At 38.6% G+C, this 23345-nt stretch overlaps 1 pseudogene; it reads left to right on the top strand.

The window, feature by feature from the left end:
* The first annotated feature begins 206 nt into the window (after positions 1 to 206).
* Positions 207 to 1255, top strand: LOC466734 (glyceraldehyde-3-phosphate dehydrogenase-like; annotated as a pseudogene).
* The last annotated feature ends 22090 nt before the right edge of the window (positions 1256 to 23345 follow it).

The raw sequence follows: 23345 nt of genomic DNA, 5'->3' as shown, positions 1-23345 counted from the left end.
AATTTACTGTTAAGCACATCACTGATAATGTTGGTGATGATGATGATGATGATGATGATGATGATGATGGTAAAAGGTAAAGAAATTAAAGCCAGAATTTTATCAGAAAGTATAGAAAGAAAGTAGAAAGTATAGGTTTTCTGCTCCTCCCATTTGACAGAAAGCCTCATCTTCTTGTGCATCACCAGCCTCATCCCTGAGACACCATGGTGAAGGTGTAGGTGGAAGTCAACGGATTTGGCCATACTGGGTGCCTGGTCACCAGGGCTGCTTTTAACTCTGGTAAAGTAGATATTGTCACCATCAATGACCCCTTCATTGACCTCAACTACCCCTTCATTGACCTCAACTACATGATCTACATGTTCCAGTATGATTCCATGGCAAATTCCATGGCACCATCAAGGCTGAGAATGGGAAGCTTGTCATCAAGGGAAATCCCATCACCATCTTCCAGGAGTGAGATCCCTCCAAAATCAAATGGGGTGACACTGGGGCTGAGTACATGGTGAAGTCCACCAGCATCTTCACCACCATGGAAAAGGCTGGGGCTTACTTGCAGGGAGGAGCCAAAAAGATCATAATCTCTGCTCCCTCTGCTGACGCCCCCATGTTCATGATGGGCATAAACCGTGAGAAGTATGACAACAGCCTCGAGATCATCAGCAATGCCTCCTGCACCACCAACTGCTTAGCACCTCTGGCCAAGGTCATCCATGACAACTTTGGTATCATGGAAGGACTCATGACCACAGTCCATGCCATCACTGCAACCCAGAAGACTGTGGATAGCCCCTCTGGGAAACTGTGATGTGATGGATGCAGGGCTCTCCAGAACATCATCCCTGCCTCCACTGGTGCTGCCAAGGCTGTGGACAAGCCAAGGTGCTGCCAAGGCTGTGTCATCCCTGAGCTGAACAGGAAGCTCACCGGCAAAGCCTTCTGTGTCCCCACTGCCAACGTGTCGGTAGTGGACCTGACCTGCCATCTGGAAAAACCTGCCAAATATGATGACATCAAGAAGTGGTGTAGCAGGCATCAGAAGGCCCCTTCAAGGGCATCTTGGGCTACACTGAGCACTTGGTAGTCTCCTCCAACTTCAACAGTGACACCCACTCTTCCACCTTTGGTGCTGGGGCTGGCATTGCCCTCAACAACCACTTTATCAAGCTCATTTCCTGGCATGACAATGAATTGGCTACAGCAATAGGGTGGTAGACCTCATGGCACACATGGCCTCCAAGGAGTAAGACCCCTGGACTGCCAACCCAAGCGAGAGCATGAGAGGAAGAGAGAGGCCTTCACTGCTGGGGAGTCCTTGCTGCACTCAGTTCCCCACCACACTGAGAATCTCCCCTCCTCACAGTTTCCATGCAGACTCCCTGAAGAGGAAGATGCCTAGGGAGCCCCTCCTTGTCATGAACCATCAATAAAGTCCCCTGTGCTCAGCCAAAATAAAAAAAAAAAGAAAGTAAAAAGTATAAGAAGACCTTAGAATCAACAGATGGCACATGTTTTCCTTGACTTAAAGATATGATTAGAAACCAATATTGTTAGTCTGAGGAGAGAAAAGTTGCAAATCTATAATGCAATTGTATTTAATCACAATAGGCTAGGTTGTACTACATTTAAAAACAACGTCCAAATCTCAGCATCCAAAAAATAATTGATTTATTTCTCTTTTCCATTGTAAATTTCAGGTCAGCACAGCTCATACTAGTAATGCAGGCACCCACTCTGATAAGGGTTTAATCTTCAACAATTACTTTGGCAGAGAAAGAGATGGGAGCAAATTAATCATGGCTCTTAAAATTTCTGCTCGGTAGCAGCCATATGCCAATTTCATTCAGATTTCATGAAGAAAAGTGAAGCACATGAGTATGTCTAACATCAAAGTGAGTGGGAGTCCAATTTTTTCTGTGTGGTGGAAAGGACAGGAATGAAATATTTGGCAATAGACTGGTGATGATTGACAGCCAAACTGGTGAAGGATGCTCACAAAATTTGATTGTGTTTATGGGTGAACATAATTTGGAAATTTTAATCTATTACACCTAGGAAACTCTGCTTGAAGCTTAATAGAGTTAATTTAACCACAAGAACGAGGAGACGGAGAAGGAGGAGGAGACTTATCTCTTATATTAAGAAATAAATTCATGAAGTTCTTTACCTCAAGAGTTGCTACAGACTAAAAAATGCTTCAGAAAACGTCTAAATTAGTACATGAAATTGTCTCCAAGTCAACTGAGAATTAAAAATTTTAAGATATCTCAACATTCCTAGTTGCTGAATCACTCAGTTGGTTTTTTATTTGTTGCTTTGGTTGGTTGGTTAGTTGGTTGGTTGGTTAGTTTTGTAAACAAGTAAGCTTGGTATTAACACAATGTGCTAATTTAGTGGTGACAACATTACTGGGTATCCATAAAACAAATATAGTGTGTCTTGAAATTTGAATTTTCTGTCAGCCCATGTTTTACCTATTCTATCTGTGAAAGAAGACAGTCCACTTTGTAGCCTAAAATACATTGGGGGTAAAAAATCCAGGGAAGCCACCCTCATCATTGTTTAGTATATAAATTGCTCTGAATGCCTATTAAGTGCAGTCTCTCTGCTAGGCACTTTTCATACACTATCAAGTGTGCTCTTCTCCTCAACCTAGAGATGTAAAGTGCAGTGATCCTGAACTGTTCTCAAAGGCTTGTAGGGTCACGATTCACAGACATGTGACATGAAACCATCCTCTCTCTCCTGGAAAAAATTAAGTTTGATCAAGTCACTTGTGGCTCTAATCTCGAATATAGTATCAAAGCCTTTCCCAGTGATTACTTAGGTAACAAAGAAAGATTAAAAAAGCATAAGGTCATATTGCCCTTTTGAATTACTGATCAAATCATGTCCATGAACTATGAACTTGGGCAGACTTCTTTTAGTTTCCAGTCTTCATCCTTAAAGAGGGAGGTGATCTTTTTAATAAGTCTTTCAAAAAAATTTTAAAATCTCAAGCAAAAGAAGGCCCAAAAAACATAAATAGGAAATATATATATGTATACACACACACACAGACACACACACACACACACATTTATCTTGAAATCCCAAACTTAAACCATTTGTCTTACAAAAAGAAAAAAAAATAATTAATTTGTGTGACAAAGGAAAAAGAGTCTCTTCTGATCATTGTTGAAGAATCCTGGAAGAAGTGTTATTGGTTCAATGTTACAGATGAAGAAAGGGAGGTCAAGTCATCAACACAAAATCCAAAACTGATCTCTATTCACTTTCACTTTCTGAATCCTCATCTCCCTTTTTACTTCTTTCTATCCAGCTCAAACGCCTGCCTTTTCCTGCTCGCTGCCAGAATTTCTGAATCCAGGATCAGGGAAGTCCCCAGTGAGCTGCATTCTCAAGAAATACTTATACACACCTCCCCACCTGCAGGATTTTCCCAGACCTTTCATTTGTTTCCTAAGGGGTTCTGAGATACATTTACTTATTAATGTTTGTATCAGGATTTATACTTTAAAAGAAAATTTGGGATGGTGATTGCATTTGGTGAAACAAGGAATTCTTCGCGTTCGGACCAAGGAACTTCAATTGGAAAGAAATGTGAGTAAAGGCTTTTCTGGTGTCCTTGAAATCATACTACCACACTACCAGCCCTCATTGAGTGATGGCTTTACCCTGATTTTTCTAATTCAGATATCAGAAATCTACTATTCAAAGACGATTACCCTTGAGAAAGACTCATAAATTAGGAAATTTAAACCAAAAGAAAAGGTTTCAATAATATAGGGCATGCAGGGAATGAGTTCAGACACTTAATCCAACCACAGTGTTTAAAAGCAGAGAAAATCCATGAGTACTCCTGTTGTCATTGGCTCAGAGATGAGTCATCTACTTTCTTTGTTTTTTTCTGTCAGTCATTTAGCCTGTGGCTCTCCTCTAATTAAAACTCCCACAGATGTTTCCAGACTGGCTATTGCACTCTTTTGTCACAGCTCACTGAATCTCTACATTGTATAGAGTATGATCTCTTTTAGTTGGTGCTCAGAAGCATTTGAACACAAGACTGGCATAAGGATAATCAGAAATGATCAGAGGCAAATCTGTAGCTAAAGAGATGATATCCAAAGGAAATCTATGCCTACCAAAATTTCCCCTATACTTCAGTTAAAGAAAGACAGGAAAACAAATAGAGAAGCTAGTTTCCAGCAAGTTTTGATCCTGCCCTCATTTTCCCATGGCTATGTGGCACACCAACAACACTTCAGTTGAATTTCCTTGTTGGTACTTGTCTGGTCTCTTTTTTTCCCCGGTGTTGCAACTTGATTACCTAAGCCTCATCAACCCACTTAGACAAGCATAAATGGGAATTTCCACTAAACACATTTCCAAAGAATATTCAATATTGTTCATTGAAGTGAATTATCTAATGTATGAAAAATGAAGCAGCTGTGAATTATCTAATGTATGAAAAACACTAGTTAACCCCTTTCACTATCATCACCCTTCTATTCTAGCCTTTTAATGTTCAGAGAGATATTTAGAATATCCCTCTTTGCTGAGAGCTCTACATACATTTAAAAAGCTAAATCAAATAGATGAGTCTAGAAACTAAATGTGATGTGGCAATGGGACTTTTTTCTGCAGCTTCTCATTAGATATCTGGGCTCTAGAGACTACAAGTTGACCCACAGCTTAATAAATTTACATAGAAATTTGTTGAAGAATCCTGGAACAATTGTTATTGGTTCAATGTTACAGATGAAGAAAGCGAGGTCAAGTCATCAACACAAAATCCAAAACTGATCTCTATTCACTTTCACTTTCTGAATCCTCATCTCCCTTTTTACTTCTTTCTATCCAGCTCAAACACCTGCCTTTTCCTGCTTGCTGCCAGCATTTCTGAATCCAGGATCAGGGAAGTCCCCAATGAGCTGCACTCTCAAGAAATACTGATACACACCTCGCCACCCTCAGGCTTTTCCCAGACCCTTCATTTGTTTCCTTAGGGGTTCTGAGAGACATTTACTTATTAATGTTTGTCTCAGGGTTTATATTTTAAAACAAAACTTGAGATGGTGATTGCTTTTGTATGAGCCATTGCAATCGATGTATCATGGATACATGGATACAAAGGAGAAAAAAATCTTAGTTCCTGCCCTTATGTTTTCCACCGTCTCTCATCACAGGAAGAGAGAAGTAATAAGTAAATTAACCTGTAACTCTACTGGTGACTCTAGAAGGCAGACACTTTGCCAACTGATATTAAAAATAATCCTTAGAGAGGAGCATGAAGTGGACTGGTGCTTCCATGATGTTGATAATGTTGTGATTTTTTTTAATGTAGGCATGTTCAGTTTGTGCTTTTATGTGCTCTTTTCTGTATGCATTTCTATATGGATTTTGCCTGTATTCTGTATTTCTATATTCTTTATGCATTATTTTAATTTTAAAAATGCTTTAAAATCCCTTACACGAATTACATATATTTAGCTCTAAATCCAGCATTGTTTCCCAATAACATCTTAGTGATATATTTACTACTTACCTAAGCAGGTTTTTAGACAAGGGAGGATAAAAACAAATGAACAGCAACCAAAACAATGTTTCCTTACTTAACTGCTACAGTATGCCATGCAATGATCAGGCATTATGCCTCGAAAGCCATAGTGAAGGAAAGAATTGTCTTGGCCACGATAACTCTCAAACTGAGACTTAGGGCTGGCTGTTCTGTGCTTTCAGGCACAGGGTTCACGGCATGAAGGAGTGAGGAAAGAAACAAGAATCTGAAGACATCTAGGTGAAATACGCTCTTTCCATTTAATTACTAGCCCACACCATTTATTATTATTTTCTGCCCATCTGTTTCACATATTCTGCCCACCTGGACGGCCCAAGAGAGCATTCAAATTTCCCAAGCAGTTCTAGGCTCTTCTATTCTCACTGCTGCTCTGTGCATTTTAATCTTTCAGGTCAGCATCAAGTTGTATGAGGAATCACCAAGCAGCCTCCCAAATCTCCAAGCAGCTACCGCATGGTAAACACAAATCTATAGGCCAGGCTAGGTAGTGCCCCACATCAATAAAACTAAGAGTTAACTATCTTCTATTATAGAAACTATGGAAAGGCTAGTGAACTCCTCATTAACCTTTTAAGTAATCCCAGTCAGCACTACCATCCTTAGTGCAGCAAGTTGATCCAGAGCTCAACACATTTATAACCAAAGGAGTAAAAACAAAAATCATAACCAGTTTTTATTCTCTAAGATAAAATGGTAACCTTCATGTATTTCAGGAGATGATAAAATATTTTCCTTTGGTCTTATCCTTTTCATTCCATCTCCATCCCTGCATCCTTACCTCCCTGTCCCAGCCATCTCCTCTGCTACTGATTGCTATGTCACTGTTAATAATGCGGTGGTCCCTCGGACTATGAGGCATTCGATGACAGTGCTTTTGTCTTACTCATCTTGCCTGCACACTGCCTAACACAGTGCTCCAACCAGAGTCTCTCAATAAATATGGGTTAAATAATGAAGAAAAACATATAAAGACCAAACTATATGAGATTAACTATATTCCCTAAAACATAAGAATTCAGTCTGCTAGAAACTCAGAGCCCAATGTAAAAGATTAGAAATGGAAATAATATTATATCTACTTTAATATAACCCCCTTGTTTAACAAGTGAGAATGCAGATACCCAGAAAAGTCAGAGAGACAGCTGGGAAAAAGCCTCCCTCCAGGAGTCACACTAGGTTCACCACCCTAGGAGCAGTCTCTTCTGATTAACTTCCCATTCTCATCACTTGAAGTTTTGGTATTGCCTCAGCCAGCCACCCAAAATGTTCTCATGATTTTTTTTTCTCCGATTTGCTTTTTGTCAGTTAAGTAACTTTTGTTTTGCTTTGTTTTGTTTTGTTTCATGAGTCAGACTCCTCTCAATAACTGTAGTGACCTTTTCTCAACCTTCCAGCTACTTCTCATTTGTTTAAACATTCTCTAAGTTGCCTACATTCCAACTGTTTATTCATGTTTAAGATAGAATGCTGTTAAAAACTGTGTCTATTAAAAGAGGGGTTAGAAGCCCTATCCCGAAATGTGATGTGAGTTAGTGGAGAAGGAAAAACGGAAGTGTCCCAGGCTGGTGAGGAAACTCACCAGAGCCTGGAGGATACCAAGTCAGACAGGACACACACAGGAAATCTTGATAAGCAGCCCCCAAAGACATTCTTTGCAAAAGAATAAAAATAAATGAATGAGACGGCTCATCTGGAACATCTTTCCAAAATGTAAGCAATGTAAAATTGAAACAAGGTCTAAAGCTGGTAAATTCATTCAAATATTTATTTCTTCAACTAACATTTAGAAATCATGTTTATTTTTACCAAATCTCATACCAGATAACTGGGTTAGAGTAGAAATAAGTCAATCCCCTCTTCAAGGAGTTTAGGTTAAAGGAACAAAGGAATGTTAGACAAAATTTCCCAGATGTATTGATGTTGAGCAAGGGTCTAGGTTTATTTCAAACTGTCAATAAGAGTACTCACTTCAAAGAAAGCCAATTCAAATGTTGCTTCTGCAAACAGTGTCTTTCTAGTAAAAGCCAAAATAAATGAAAATGACAAAACATTCTTATCTTGATAAGAGTGTTAGTCTAGGTACTAGAAAGGAATGTCTGCTAAAGTTTTTGATCTATTCACAAGATTTTAAGTTTGTAATACTATCACACATGTATCAGCTTTGTAGGCTAAACTCTAACTTCACTGATTGGGATGTTAATCAGAAGTATTACTAATTGATAAAGAACGATTCTTAAAGTATCAAAAAGTATTAATGTTTTGCTCAGGTTTGAGACATTTGTTTCTTTCTCACTACCTAAAATTTCTCCTATTAAACGGTGAGACATACATACTGAAATTAGAACACATATTTTCTATCATGAATACAGATAGTCACCAGAGCTTTTTGTGACTGATAAGAATTATTAGTAAAAGTGAAAAACAACGGTATAAAGTGTTCAATGTTTGTTTCATTGAGTTATAAAGATACATGATCAGTGTCCTCACTGGGAGAATGTCAATGGTTTTCTGTTCTTTGCCACAACCTAGATGAAATATTCTCTCAACTAATATATTCTCTTCACTCTGACTCTCCTACTCAGGTATTATTTTCATCAGATATTCTTTTACTCTGCTAGTGGTGAAAAGTTCTGTGTGGTCAGAGAGACGTGGTTTTAATATCTGCCCCATCACCTAACCAGGTTTGGATATTGGAAAGCTATTTAAACTTTCTGAACATCTCTTTCCCCATTTCTAAAATGGAAATAATTTCCCATCAAATAGAATTGTTTGAAGGTTACAAAAGATAAGGTATATAATGTATTACTCTCACAAAGTAAGCGTTCAATAAATTATAATTACTTTAATTATATCATCATTATCATTATCATCACCACCACCATCATCACCACCACCACCACCACCACCATCATCATCATCATCATCATCATCATCTTTTTCAGCCACTGTGAGTATTCTCTGCCCATTGCATGAAGTAGACATCAAAGAATCTTAGGTTTGATTCTTTGCTTCAAAACTTGGTAGCTTTGAAATGAGGTGAGATTATTTAATGTTCTCATTTGAATTTCTCATCTATAAAATTGGGATAAAGAAAGAACTACATCACTGTGTTGTAGTGACAACTAATTTAAATAATATGAGTGAAGTGTCTACTATTGTATGGAGTAGGTTCTCACTAAATGACATTTCCTTTACCCAATATTGGCATTAAATTTGTTGATTTGTAAGTTTCATTAGTGTGATGCAGTCCCCTAGGGCCTGCTCATCCTTGGAGAAGGTAATCAAATCACATTACGGATCCTGCAAAACTGCAGACAGGATCAGGGTCTCTCATTAAGATATATTCACTTAAGAAGCTCCATCCCATGAAATAATAGTTCCTGGTTTAAACCAAGTGTAAATATATTAAAAATAAATGAAAATGACATATGTATATATAGTAACTGAGTTCCATGTGTGTGCCTAAGAGGGGAAAAAGATAATGGTTAGAAAATTCCTGTGAATAGAGTCAAGGGGAGAGTTTCATTTGAGGTCCATTTGGCTGCTAATCACAAGACTCATTTCTCACGGGTACACATCCTCCCTCACCAATTCCCTGGCTCACTCACACGTCCTGTGCATTGGGATCTCTGTTCCAGGCTCCAGCCATTATGAACTACCTGCTATTTTCTGATGATTTTGTGATCCTGCATTTCAATGTCTCTGTAACCTCTAGTCCCTCTGTCAGAAGTGGCTCTATACCCCTTTCACTTACCTTTCTTCTCTACCTACATACCTTTTACAACTCAGGTGAAATATCAACTTCCTCTAAAAAGACTTTCTTCTCTCATTCCATTAACCTCCTTCCTCTGTGTTTCTTTGTCCTCTATCTTGACCTTTACTATTGACATCCCATGCAACATATTTTATTCTGCAACTCTTCTAAGCATTAGAATTCTTTTGGTGTAGGCACTTGGTTTTTTATTTTTCCATTTATAATTTTTTTGGTTCTTCAAGGTGCAGCTCAGCTCAAATAACACAGCTCCACTGACACTTGCCTATGAAGCTTTTCTAAAATAACCAGATATCTAGGCTTTAGACTTGATTGTATATCCCAGGTCTTCCATTATTAATTTTCATCTTTGATTGGTCACTCACAGACTTCAAGGTTCTTTTTTAAAAATTTCATCTGTAAAATAAAGATATGTCATTTATCTTACCGAATAATTGTAAATGGCCAAAACAACGTATAGTGCAAAGTATCTAGTGTCTAATAGAAGCTCAATAATCCTAATAATTATTTCTATTCTTCTCAGAATGTTTTTGGCATTTTTATTGTATCATTTATTTAACATATTATACCACATTTTGCCTTGTATTATTAGTGTCTATGCATTTGTCCTCTCCCTGTCATTGGATTTTACATTATGCTCAGATGTTCTTCCTTAAGCATGTGTCTCTGCGTGCATGTATGTGTTTTTGTTAGTAGAATTCATCCATGGCATAAACCCAATAAATGAGCACTGAGGTTCTCATCAGAAAAGAGGGTGGTGTCAAGATTTAAACTAAGGTATATAAACATGGGAAACACACAAACATTCAAAGAATCCTATATAAACAAGCACAAAATATATCTCAGTAAACATTAACATACTATAAGAACTATAGAATGTTAGACAAACACTAAGAATTATTATTAGAAGTAGGATAAAATTTGAGTTAAAATCGTGCCTGTTCTACAGTTACCATTAAGAGTTCATTTCATAACTTCTTCCATTTCTTTCTTTCTGTAAGAAGTGAGAAAGGATGACTTCCAGATGAGGGAAATTAAGCTCCTGGGTCAATTTTTATCAAGAAATTATGTGATAGAACCACACACAATTCTGTAACTATTATTTCCCAAACACTGTGGGGAAGCTCTAGGCATATCTGGTGTAAGCAAACAGAGACAGACTGCAGCACATGACGAATTATTCATGTATACTAGAGAGAAACTTGATTTTTGTCAAGTTCTAAATTTGAGGTACACAGCAAAAAAAAAAAAGTGGTCTTAAAATATTTTTTGCATTTCAGATACACAGATTTTTTTCATCCCACAGGAAATCGACAAAAATAAATACACCAAACTGTTTCCCTGTATGGTAGTTTCCTTTTATCTATGGTTTCTCTTTCTGTGGTTTTAGTTGCCTATGGCCAAATGCTGTCCAAAAATATTAAATGAAAATTCCAGAAATAAACAACTCATAAGTTTAAAGTGTGCACTGTCCTGAGTAGAGTGATGAATCAGGGGCTGTTTCACTCTGCCCTACCCAGGGCATGAATCATCCCTTTGTCGAATGTTATCCACACTGTATTTGCTTCCTACCCATTATCAGATCCACTGTCACAGTATCAGGTTATCAGATCCACTGTCACAGTATCACAGTGTTTGTGTTCAAGTAACCCTTATTTTACTTAACAATACTTAACTAATAATAAATGTATTAGTTATTGTTGTCAATCTCTTATGGCACCTAATTTAGAAATTAAACTTTACCATGAGTATGTATGTATAGGTAAAAACATAGTATATGTAAGGTTCAGTAATATCTATGGCTTTAGGCATTTAATGAGGATCTTGGAACATATCCCCCAGGGATGAAAGGGAACTACTGTATGTAAGGTTCATCTTTGTGTTAGTATTAAGATCTTGTTCCCAAATTCGTTTCTCAGGAAGTTGAATTTTAGCTTTGAAGTCGTTGATCCTTGTGTGTTTCTAAGAAACTAAATGTTACCAAGTGGTTACTAAGTAGAATTAAGAATTGGGACTAAAATAACGAATAAAGACAACTAAATATATTTCATGCCCTCATTTTTCTTGAAGCCTTGAAGCTAAAAGTTGCTTTTTTAAATAAAAGAGTTCGTGTTATGACCCTAGTTGAAAATACTTCTATCATTGCCATTTTACTCTGCAGAGCATTAAACTAACATGGAAACTAGGTTGCTTCTAATTATATAAAGATGGGAATAGACAGAGCCTTTTCATGTTTGGAGCTCTCCTGCCTGCTCTAGGGATTTCGATTTAAACAAAATGCAAGAATATTTGTGTTAGTCCATTTGTGTTGCTATAAAGGAACACCTGAGGCTGGATAATATATAAAGAAAAGAGATTAAATTGGCTGAGGTTTTGCAGGCTTTACAAGCACAGCTCCAGCATTTGCTTCCAGTAAGGGCCTCCGGAAGCTTACAATTATGGCAGAAGGCAAAGGAGAGCAGGCATGTCACATGGTGAGAGACAGAGCAAAAGAGAGGGAGCGGGGAGGGGCCAAATGCTCATAAGTAACCAGTTCTCCTATGAACGCACAGTGAGAACTCACTCATTACTGCAAAAAGGGCACCAAGACATTCTTGAGGGATCTGTCCCATGACTCAAACACCTCCCACCAGGCCCCACCTCCAACACTGGGAATTACATTTCATCGTGAGATTTGGAGGGGGTGCCCATCCAAATAATATCAGTATTCAAAAATGTTTATTTCTTAAATTAAATTTAAAAAGATTCTAACAATCAACCCTAACACATCTAGGGCAAAATGTGTCTGCAGAGTACTCACTCTTTACATATATAAACTCTCATTTCTTCAATAATAATGACATATGAAACATCTATTATATGTGAGGTACAGTACTAGTTACTTTACAGATTATACCTGTTGGTCTGAGTGCAATTCCCCATCTCCCTCTCTCACTGGATACACACACACACACACACACACACATATACACACACCCATAAAAATTCTGGAACCAACAATCTTAGAAAAGATGTGGCCAGCTAAATCTACCACCCTGTTTTTCCTAATAATGTCCTGATGAAACCCATCTCACGGGCAGAGACACACATAGGCTCAAAATAAAGGGATGGAGGAAGATCTATCAAGCAAATGGAAAACAAAAAAAGGCAGGGGTTGCAATCCTAGTCTCTGATAAAACAGACTTTAAACCAACAAAGATCAAAAGAGACAAAGAAGGCCATTACTTAATGGTAAAGGGATCAATTCAACAAGAAGAGCTAATTATCCTAAATATATATGCACCCAATGCAGGAGCACCCAGATTCATAAAGCAAGTCCTGAGTGACCTACAAAGAGACTTAGACTCCCACACATTAATAATGGGAGACTTTAACACCCCACTGTCAACATTAGACAGATCAACGAGACAGAAAGTCAACAAGGATTCCCAGGAATTGAACTCAGCTCTGCACCAAGAGGACCTAATAGACATCCACAGAACTCTCCAACCCAAATCAACAGAATATACATTTTTTTCAACACCACACCACACCTATTCCAAAATTGACCACATACTTGGAAGTAAAGCTCTCCTCAGCAAATGTAAAAGAACAGAAATTATAACAAACTATCCCTCAGACCACAGTGCAATCAAACTAGAACTCAGGATTAAGAATCTCACTCAAAACCGCTCAACTACATGGAAACTGAACAACCTGCTCCTGAATGACTACTGGGTACATAACGAAATGAAGGCAGAAATAAAGATGTTCTTTGAAACCAACCAGAACAAAGACACAACATACCAGAATCTCTGGGATGCATTCAAAGCAGTATGTAGAGGGAAATTTATAGCACTAAATGCCCACAAGAGAAAGCAGGAAAGATCCAAAATTGACACCCTAACATCACAATTAAAAGAACTAGAAAAGCAAGAGCAAACACATTCAAAAGCCAGCAGAAGGCAAGAAATAACTAAAATCAGAGCAGAACTGAAGGAAATAGAGACACAAAAAACCCTTCAAAAAATTGACGAATCCAGGAGCTGGTTTTTTGAAAGGATCAACAAAATTGATAGACCGCTAGCAAGACTAATAAAGAAAAAAAGAGAGAAGAATCAAATAGACACAATAAAAAATGATAAAGGGGATATCACCACCGATCCCACAGAAATACAAACTACCATCAGAGAATACTACAAACACCTCTATGCAAATAAACTAGAAAATCTAGAAGAAATGGATAAATTCCTCGACACATAAACTCTCCCAAGACTAAACCAGGAAGAAGTTGAATCTCTGAATAGACCAATAACAGGCTCTGAAATTGTGGCAATAATCAATAGCTTACCAACCAAAAAGAGTCCAGGACAAGATGGATTCACAGCCAAATTCTACCAGAGGTACAAGGAGGAACTGGTACCATTCCTTCTGAAACTATTCCAATCAATACAAAAAGAGGGAATCCTCCCTAACTCATTTTATGAGGCCAGCATCATCCTGATACCAAAGCCTCGCAGAGACACAACCAAAAAAGAGAATTTTAGACCAATATCCTTGATGAACATTGATGCAAAAATCCTCAATAAAATACTGGCAAAACGAATCCAGCAGCACATCAAAAAGCTTATCCACTATGATCAAGTGGGCTTCATCCCTGGGATGCAAGGCTGGTTCAATATACGCAAATCAATAAATGTAATCCAGCATATAAAGAGAACCAAAGACAAAAACCACATGATTATCTCAATAGATGCAGAAAAGGCCTTTGACAAGATTCAACAACCCTTCATGCTAAAAACTCTCAATAAATTAGGTATTGATGGGACGTATCTCAAAATAATAAGAGCTATCTATGACAAACCCACAGCCAACATCATACTGAATGGGCAAAAACTGGAAGCATTCCCTTTGAAGACTGGCACAAGACAGGGATGCCCTCTCTCACCACTCCTATTCAACATAGTGTTGGAAGTTCTGGCCAGGGCAATTAGGCAGGAGAAGGAAATAAAGGGTATTCAATTAGGAAAAGAGGAAGTCAAATTGTCCCTGTTTGCAGACGACATGATTGTGTATCTAGAAAACCCCACTGTCTCAGCCCAAAATCTCCTTAAGCTGATAAGCAACTTCAGCAAAGTCTCAGGATACAAAATCAATGTACAAAAATCACAAGCATTCTTATACACCAATAACAGACAAACAGAGAGCCAAATCATGAGTGAACTCCCATTCACAATTGCTTCAAAGAGAATAAAATACCTAGGAAACCAACTTACAAGGGATATGAAGGACGTCTTCAAGGAGAACTACAAACCACTGCTCAAGGAAATAAAAGAGGATACAAACAAATGGAAGAACATTCCATGCTCATGGGTAGGAAGAATCAATATTGTGAAAATGGCCATACTGCCCAAGGTAATTTATAGATTCAATGCCATCCCCATCAAGCTAGCAATGACTGTCTTCACAGAATTGGAAAAAACTACTCTACAGTTCATACAGAACCAAAAAAGAGCCTGCATTGCCAAGTCAATCCTAAGCCAAAGAACAAAGCTGGAAGCATCACGCTACCTGACTTCAAACTATACTACAAGGCTACAGTAACCAAAACAGCATGGTACTGGTACCAAAACAGAGATATAGACCAATGGAACAGAACAGAACCCTCAGAAATAATGCTGCATATCTACAACTATCTGATCTTTGACAAACCTGACAAAAACAAGAAATGGGGAAAGGATTTCCTATTTAATAAATGGTGTTGGGAAAACTGGCTAGCCATATGTAGAAAGCTGAAACTGGATCCCTTCCTTATACCTTATACAAAAATCAATTCAAGATGGATTAAAGACTTAAATGTTAGAACTAAAACCATAAAAACCCTAGAAGAAAACCTAGGCATTACCATTCAGGACATAGGCATGGGCAAGGACTTCATGTCTAAAACACCAAAAGCAATGGCAACAAAAGCCAAAATTGACAAATGGGATCTAATTAAACTAAAGAGCTTCTGCACAGCAAAAGAAACTACCATCAGAGTGAACAGGCAACCTACAAAATGGGAGAAAATTTTCGCAACCTACTCATCTGACAAAGGGCTAATATCCAGAATCTACAATGAACTCAAACAAATTTACAAGAAAAAAACAAACAACCCCATCAAAAAGTGGCCAAAGGACATGAACAGACACTTCTCAAAAGAAGACATTTATGCAGCCAAAAGACACATGAAAAAATGCTCACCATCACTGGCCATCAGAGAAATGCAAATCAAAACCACAATGAGATGCCATTTCACACCAGTTAGAATGGCAATCATTAAAAAGTCAGGAAACAACAGGTGCTGGAGAGGATGTGGAGAAATAGGAACACTATTACACTGTTGGTGGGACCGTAAACTAGTTCAACCATTGTGGAAGTCAGTGTGGCCATTCCTCAGGGATCTAGAACTAGAAATACCATTTGACCCAGCCATCCCATTTCTGGGTATATACCCAAAGGACTATAAATCATGCTGCTATAAAGACACATGCACACGTATGTTTATTGCGGCACTATTCACAATAGCAAAGGCTTGGAACCAACCCAAATGTCCAACAATGATAGACTGGATTAAGAAAATGTGGCACATATACACCATGGAATCCTACGCAGCCATAAAAAATGATGAGTTCATGTCCTTTGTAGGGACATGGATGAAATCGGAAATCATCATTCTCAGTAAACTATCACAAGAACAAAAAACCAAACACCGCATATTCTCACTCATAGGTGGGAATTGAACAATGAGAACACATGGACACAGGAAGGGAAACATCACACTCTGGGGACTGTTGTGGGGTGGGGGGAGGGGGGAGGGATAGCATTGGGAGATATACCTAATGCTAGATGAGGAGTTAGTGGGTGCAGCGCACCAGCATGGCACATGTATACATATGTAACTAACCTGCACATTGTGCACATGTACCCTAAAACTTAAAGTATAATAATAATAAAAATAAATAAATAAAAGAATAATGTCCTGATATGGTTTGGCTGTGTCCCCACCCAAATCTCATCCTGAATTTTAGCTCCCACAATTCCCATGTGTCATGGAAGGGACCCAGTGGGAGTTTATTGAATCATGGGGGAGGGTCTTTCTTGGGCTATTCTTATGATAGTGAATTAGTCTCATGATATCTGATGGTTTTACGAAGAGGGGCTCCCCTGCACAAGCTCTCTCTCTCTTTGCCTGCCACCATCCATGTAGACGTGACTTGCTCCTCCTTGCCTTCCACCCTGATTGTGAGGCCTCCCCAGCCATGTGGAACTCTAAATCCATTAAACCTCTTTTTCTTCCCAGTCTCAGTTATCAGCAGTGTGAAACTGTACTAAGACAGTAAATTGGTACCAGTAGAGTGGGATGTTGCTGAAAAGATACCCAAAAATGTAGAAGCAACTTCAGAACTGCAGAGGTAGAGGCAGAGGCAGAGGTTGGAGGTTTGGAAGGCTCAGAGTAAAAGAGAAAAATGTGAGAAAGTTTGGAACTCCCTAGAGACTTGTTGAATGGCTTTGACAAAAATGCTGATAGTGATATGAACAATAAGTTTCAGGCTGAGATGGTCTCAGATGGAGATGAGGAACTTGTTGAAAACTAGAGCAAAGGTGACTCTTGTTATGTTCTAGCAAAGAGACTGCAGCATTTTGTCCCTGCCCTAGAGATTTGTGGAACTTTGAACTTGAGATAGATGATTTAGGGTATCTGGCAGAAGAAATTTATAAGCAGCAAAGCATTGAAGACATGGCTTGGGTGCCGTTGAAGGCATTCCATTTTATAAGGGAATTAGAGCATAAAAGTTTGAGAAATTTGCAGCCTGACAATGCGATAGAAAAGAAAATCCCTTTTTCTGAGGAGAAATTCAAGCTTACTGCAGAAATTTGCATAAGTAATGAGGAGCAAATGTTAATCCCCAAGACAATGGGGAAAATGGCTCAAGGGCAAGTCAGAGGTCTTCACGGCAATCCCTCCCAGTACAGGATCAGGCCTAGGAGGCAAAAGTGGTTTCCTGGGCCAGGCCCAGGGTCCCTGTGCTGTCTGCAGTCTAGGGACTTTGTGCCCTGTGTCTCAGCTGCTCCAGCTGTGGTTGAAAGGGGCCAATGTAGAGCTCACACCATGGCTTCAGAGGGTGCAAGCCCCAAGCCTTGGCAGCTTCAACATAGTGTTGAGCCCGTGAGTGCACAGAAGTCAAGAAGTGAGGTTTGGGAACCTCTACGTAGATTTTAGAGGATATATGGGAATGCCTGGCTGTCCAGGCAAAAGTTTGCTGCAGGGTTGGGGCCCTCATGAAGAACCTCTGCTAGGGTAGTGCAGAAGGGAAATGTGGGGTCAGAGCCCCCAGACAGAGTCCCTACTGGGTCACCACCTAGGGGAGCTATGAGAAGGCCATTGTCCTCGAGACCCAAGAATGATAGATCCACCTACAGCTTGCACCGTGTACCTGGAGAAGCCACAGACACTCAACGCCAGCCTGTGAAAGCAGCCAGGAGTGAGGCTGTACCCTGCAAAGCCACAGAGGTAGAGCTGCCCAAGACCAGGGGAACCCACCTCTTGCATCAGTGTAACTGGGAGGTAAGACATGGAGTCAAAGGAGATCATTTTAGAGCTCTAAGATTTGACTGCCCCACTGGATTTCAGACTTACGTGGGGCCTGCAGCCTCTTTGTATTGGCCAATTACTCCCATTGGAATGGCTGTGTTTAAAAATACCTGTTCCCCCATTGTATCTAGGAAGTAACTAGCTTGCTTTTGATTTTACAGGCTCATAGGTGGAAAGGACTTGCCTTATCTCAGATGAAACTTTGAACTGTGGACTTTTGAGTTAATGTAGAAATGAGTTAAGACTTTGGGGGACTGTTAGGAAGGCATGATTGATTTTAAAATGTGAGGACATGAGGTTTTGGAGCAGCTGTGGTAGAATGATACGGTTTGGCTGTGTCCTCATGCAAATCTCATTTTGAATTGTAACTCCCACACTTCCCACATGTAGTGGAAGGGATACAGTGGGAGGTAATTGAACATGGGGATGGTCTTTCTCATGCTGGTCTCATGATAATAAATAAGTCTTACAATATCTGATGGTTTTATAAAGAGCAGTTCCCCTGCACAAGCCCTTTCTCTTTGCCTGCCACCATTCATGTAAGATGTGACTTGCTTCTCCTTGCCTTCCACCATGATTGTGAGGCCTCCCCAGCCATGTGGAATTGTAAGTCCATTAAACCTCTTTCTCTTCCCAATCTCTGGTGTGTCTTTATCAGCAGTATGAAAACGGACTAATACATGTCCCAAGATGTAAAACTCTTTGTTCAAATGTGCTTTTAAGTACTCAATTACTCTCATCCATCTCCTCATCCATCTTTCCATACAAACATCCATCTAATAATTGAAGCTTTTTAAAAGTATGCATACAGTACTTGCTGTAAGTTAGGCACTTCCCTGTGGGATGCAAAACATACATGGCTCCTTTTCTTAGAGAACTTGCAGTTGGATAGAGGAGATAGACTTAAATCAATTAGTTACCTAAGTACTTATATAATTATACATTAAAACATGAGCTATTGTAGAAAGGAATCCTGTGCTATGAGAAAGAATAACAATAAAGTCTAGTTTAATTTGGCAGCTTGGAAAATGTTTTCAAAGAAATGGCTTTTAAGTGTATCTCTAAGAATGGTTAGGAGTTTGTTAAAAGGGAAATGGCAGGAAGAGAATTCCAGGAAGGAGCTCTCGAATTGCCTAAAGTTGAACAACATTGAACAAGGTGTGAGCCTTGGTGAAACTGAAGGAGGGCTAGTGGGGTAGGAATACAGTAAGTTGAGGTAAAGGTAGAAGGAAGCAGTAGCCAGGTCATGGAGGAAACACAGAGCCTTTGGGAAGATTTTAGGCCTTTTGGAGGAACCAAAATATCCATTAGTAGTTTTAGACATACTTCATTGACCTGCCCTCTGCCTCCAATGTGGATACACTCCTCACTCCACTCAAGCTACAGTACCTTCTACTGCTCTGGCCCTACCATAAGGACATCCTCTTCATCCAATTCCTACTCCAGCACCCTGTGCTAGGCCACCTCCCTCACTCTTGGGCTGTGAGGCCATCACTGTAGCATCGTCCTATAAAAATGCCTTCCCATTCCCTTTGGGCTTTGTCTCCCACTCTGTGCCACCATGGGTGTCCTCCCAGGACAGACATCTACAATGTGCGCCATGTAATGTTTTTGGACTGAATGATTTATGAAAGAAAAAAATAAAAGAAATAAAATGAAGAGAAAAGAAATGAAGTAAAGTATGGAGGAAAAGAAGAAAAATAAGAACATTTTAAAAAGATGAGAAAAATTTAGGCTTTGGGAAAACAATACTAAAGTCATATGTTTTAAAGAGACCCTAAAGAGAACCCAGTTTAGTTATCCCTAAAGCTGGCAAAATATTGGAATTACCTGGAGGACTTTTAAAAATTAAGAATCATGAATGACCTGATGGAGTGGGTGTTATTCAACCTCTGATAACCTGTTAATGATGCATTCTGGTGCAAATGTTTTCAGTCTTCCCTATGCAGGACCCTGCAGTTGCCTTGAACTTTAAGAGACTCGTGTGTGTGTGTGTGTGTGTGTGTGTGTGTGTGTGTGTGTGTGTGTGTGTAAGTGGGAAAACTGTGGGAAGGAATACATCTAATAAAATCTCTCCAGTTCTACTGCAATCAGGACAAAATAGAACTCCGAATATATTTTCTGTACTTATCATTCATGCAGTATTTTACTAGAAGGTTTTTCTGTTTTAAAACAGTGTGAAAGCATTGCACTAGAGTATTTGGGTTCCCTTAATCACACATAGAAGATAAAAAGGAAACTAGAGAGTCTCACTGCATTTGGTCTTCACTATAATGAAGGCAAATTCTGAAAATACTCAAGGATCTTTTTTGAAATACAAGTATTCTTCAGTGCAACAGAAATTACTTCAATTTGCCAATCTCCTTTAATATTGTATCTAATAATATTTATCATTTAATAATAGTTTAAACCTACCTAGAAATAACTTTAATTCTTTTATAGACAGGGACAATTCAAAAAACTAATTTATGCTTCTGAAAAAAACACCCGACACTTTGGAAACACAAATATTTACAAAAGATTTGCTAGATAAATTATGACAAATACTGTAGCTATAGTTACTTTTTGATCACTGGGCAGATTAAATACAAATACATATGAAGATTTTTCAGGTCACAAGGACATTCATTTGTTACCTATTTATCATGAGCTCTCAGTGGGTTCAGCACCACACAAAATAATTTAAAAATGGTCAAATCTCTAAAGAAGGAGTTCATATTCTATCTGGAAAGACACAAAGAAGAGAAAAAATAATGCAATGATATTTGTACAAGTATAAAGATAAAGAGAGAGCGTTCTGTGGAGCCCATAAAAGGGCACATAAGCCAGTGTGGGAGTTTTAGATAAAGCTTTCTATAGGAGGTGAGGTTAGAGCTACAAAGCTTATTCCCATTGATTATTTTAAAACTGCCTTTTGATGTAGCCTGGATGAACTTCAGCCTATAAAGTTCCCTTTGTTGCATTAACCTCAATGCAAGATCATCTAACAAGCTCTATGCCTTATTTAGATAAGCATTAGTGGTCAGATTTTTGAATCATGTCATCGTTTATTCCTTCCACACCTCATTTAATAAGCATTAATGGTTTTGTTTTTGTTTTTGTATTGTTTCATGTCTGTTTATTATAAATATTTGGGAGCTTTCCTGTTATAGGAGAAGGTAGAAAAGATCTGAAGTTAGTCTAGATTTTAGAATTGGATCCTCCACTTATTAGTAACTTGACCTTGGCAATCCATGTAAATATTTACAGTTGCTTCATTTGTAAAATTGACATAAACATATCTTTCTAGCTAGTTGTGTATCATAGAATTAAGCAATAGATGATCATATCTTTGTCATGTTTAATATGTTTCCTAGATGTTGAAACTCTTTGATAATGAAGTGCATCTTTCTGTTATGTTTAATATGTTTTCTAGATGTTAAAACTGTTTGATAATGAAGTGCATACTTTCTCTCTTTTTTTTTTTTTTTTTTGAGACGGAGTCTCTCACTGTCGCCCAGGCTGAAGTGCAGTGGGACAATCTTGGCTCACTGCAACCTCTGTCTCCCAGGTTCAAGCAATTCTCTGCCTCAGCCTCCTGAGTAGCTGGCTTTACAGGTGCCCACCACACCACGCCCGGCTAATTTTTGTATTTTTGGTAGAGACAGGGTTTCCCCATCTTGGCCAGGCTGGTCTTGAACTCCTGACCTCATGATCCATCCGCCTTGGCCTCCCAAAGTGCTGAGATTATTAGGCAGGAGCCACTGCACCTGGCCAGGTGCATACTTTCATCATTTTAAAATAATGAACTTTTTTCTCAAAGTGATGACAAGCTGGTTCTAAGTAGTATTATAATGCATCTGTCCTGGCAAAGTGGTAAGTGGTCAATCTATCCAAATGTTATTTGCAAAGGTAATACAAATCTAGTATGCTTCTTATATGAGAAGTGTGAGAGATGAGCCAATATAAATAAACTAATACACCATCATTTTATGAGTTTGAAAATTTGTAAATCATTCCAAGCTAGAGGAAATCAGAGAAAGCTTCATGGATGAGTAACATTTGTTCTGTAAGGTAGATATATTTTCAACCAATGGAACAATATAAGAAAGATATAGGGATACAGTAAGACGTCTTTTGTTGTTAGCAAATTCTCATTGGAACACACAGTTAATGGAAGCGTAGATATTTACATATGAATTAAGGTCTGAGCTGTAACGTTAAGTCAAGAAGCTTAGATTTTGAGCAAAATGCTCTTTATGAAAAGAACATATTTAAATAACTGAGTGACAGACTTAAATCTGAAACTTAGGGGAATTAAAATTATTCTTGCAAGAGATTTGGGGAGAGGAGAAAAACTGCGGGATTGGATAAAATTGTCAAATGCAGACTACCTACTAAAATCTACTTTTTAAATACTGTTCACTCATTCAATAAACTTATATTGAGGATCTTATGTTCCAGGCAAGTTGTAGGTTAATTCCTTATTATCAATTTGTTTCATGTCATTTCCTAGTTTATGGGTATTACTTTAAAAATAAAAATGACTGCCCATATCTTGACTTCTAAATACCATTCTCCATGAAATGAAATGAGCACTCATTGGAGAAATGACTGGCTCATGGGCTGGAGCAGAGAAACTACAAGATGAATCTAGAACATCTTTTAGTAACAGAAAGTACGAAGAGTCTAAATAATGATAGGGCTTGTCAAAGGACACAGGGGCCAGCTCTAAGCGGTTCCCTTGGGCAAACCTAGAAAACCTAGAACACTGCCAGGCCCAGTGGCTCACGCTTGTAATTCCAGCACTTTGGGAGGCTGAGGCGGGTGGACCACCTGAGGTCAAGTGCAAGACCAGCCTGACCAACATGCGTCATGGTGGGCACCTGTAATCCCAGCTACTTGGGAGGCTGAGGCAGGAGAATCGCTTCAACCGGGAAGGCGGAGGTTGCGGTGAGCCGAGATCGCACCGTTGCACTCCAACCTGGGCAACAAGAACGAAACTCCGTCTTAATTAAAAAAAAAAAAAAAAAAAAGAACATTAAAATAATGATAGCAAAGGATTATAGCCCATGAATAAAGAATTCTTAAGTTCACACTGATATAAATAAAATACGTAAATATATAAATTTAAAAAATGGAAAGTTTGTCCTCCCAGTGGATAAGGAAATGGATAAGGAAATATAAAATTACAAAATTACAAGTTGTCAACCATCATAATAATTGATCCAGGCAAAATGTGTCAATACTTGCTAAAGCTAGTGGATAAAATTTGAGAGAATATAGGATATTTACAAATATACAAAGTATTTCCCCATAGCAACATTATGTAAAAAGTGGAAAAAACGTAATTTTCAGTTCGGAAATGTAGCAATCAAGGAATCAAAGTTAACGTC

This window comes from Pan troglodytes, chromosome 9 (genome assembly GCF_028858775.2).
Source record: "Pan troglodytes isolate AG18354 chromosome 9, NHGRI_mPanTro3-v2.0_pri, whole genome shotgun sequence".
Taxonomy (NCBI): domain Eukaryota; kingdom Metazoa; phylum Chordata; class Mammalia; order Primates; family Hominidae; genus Pan; species Pan troglodytes.
Note: the sequence above shows the minus strand (reverse complement) of the source record. Positions and strands in the feature narration are given on the sequence as shown.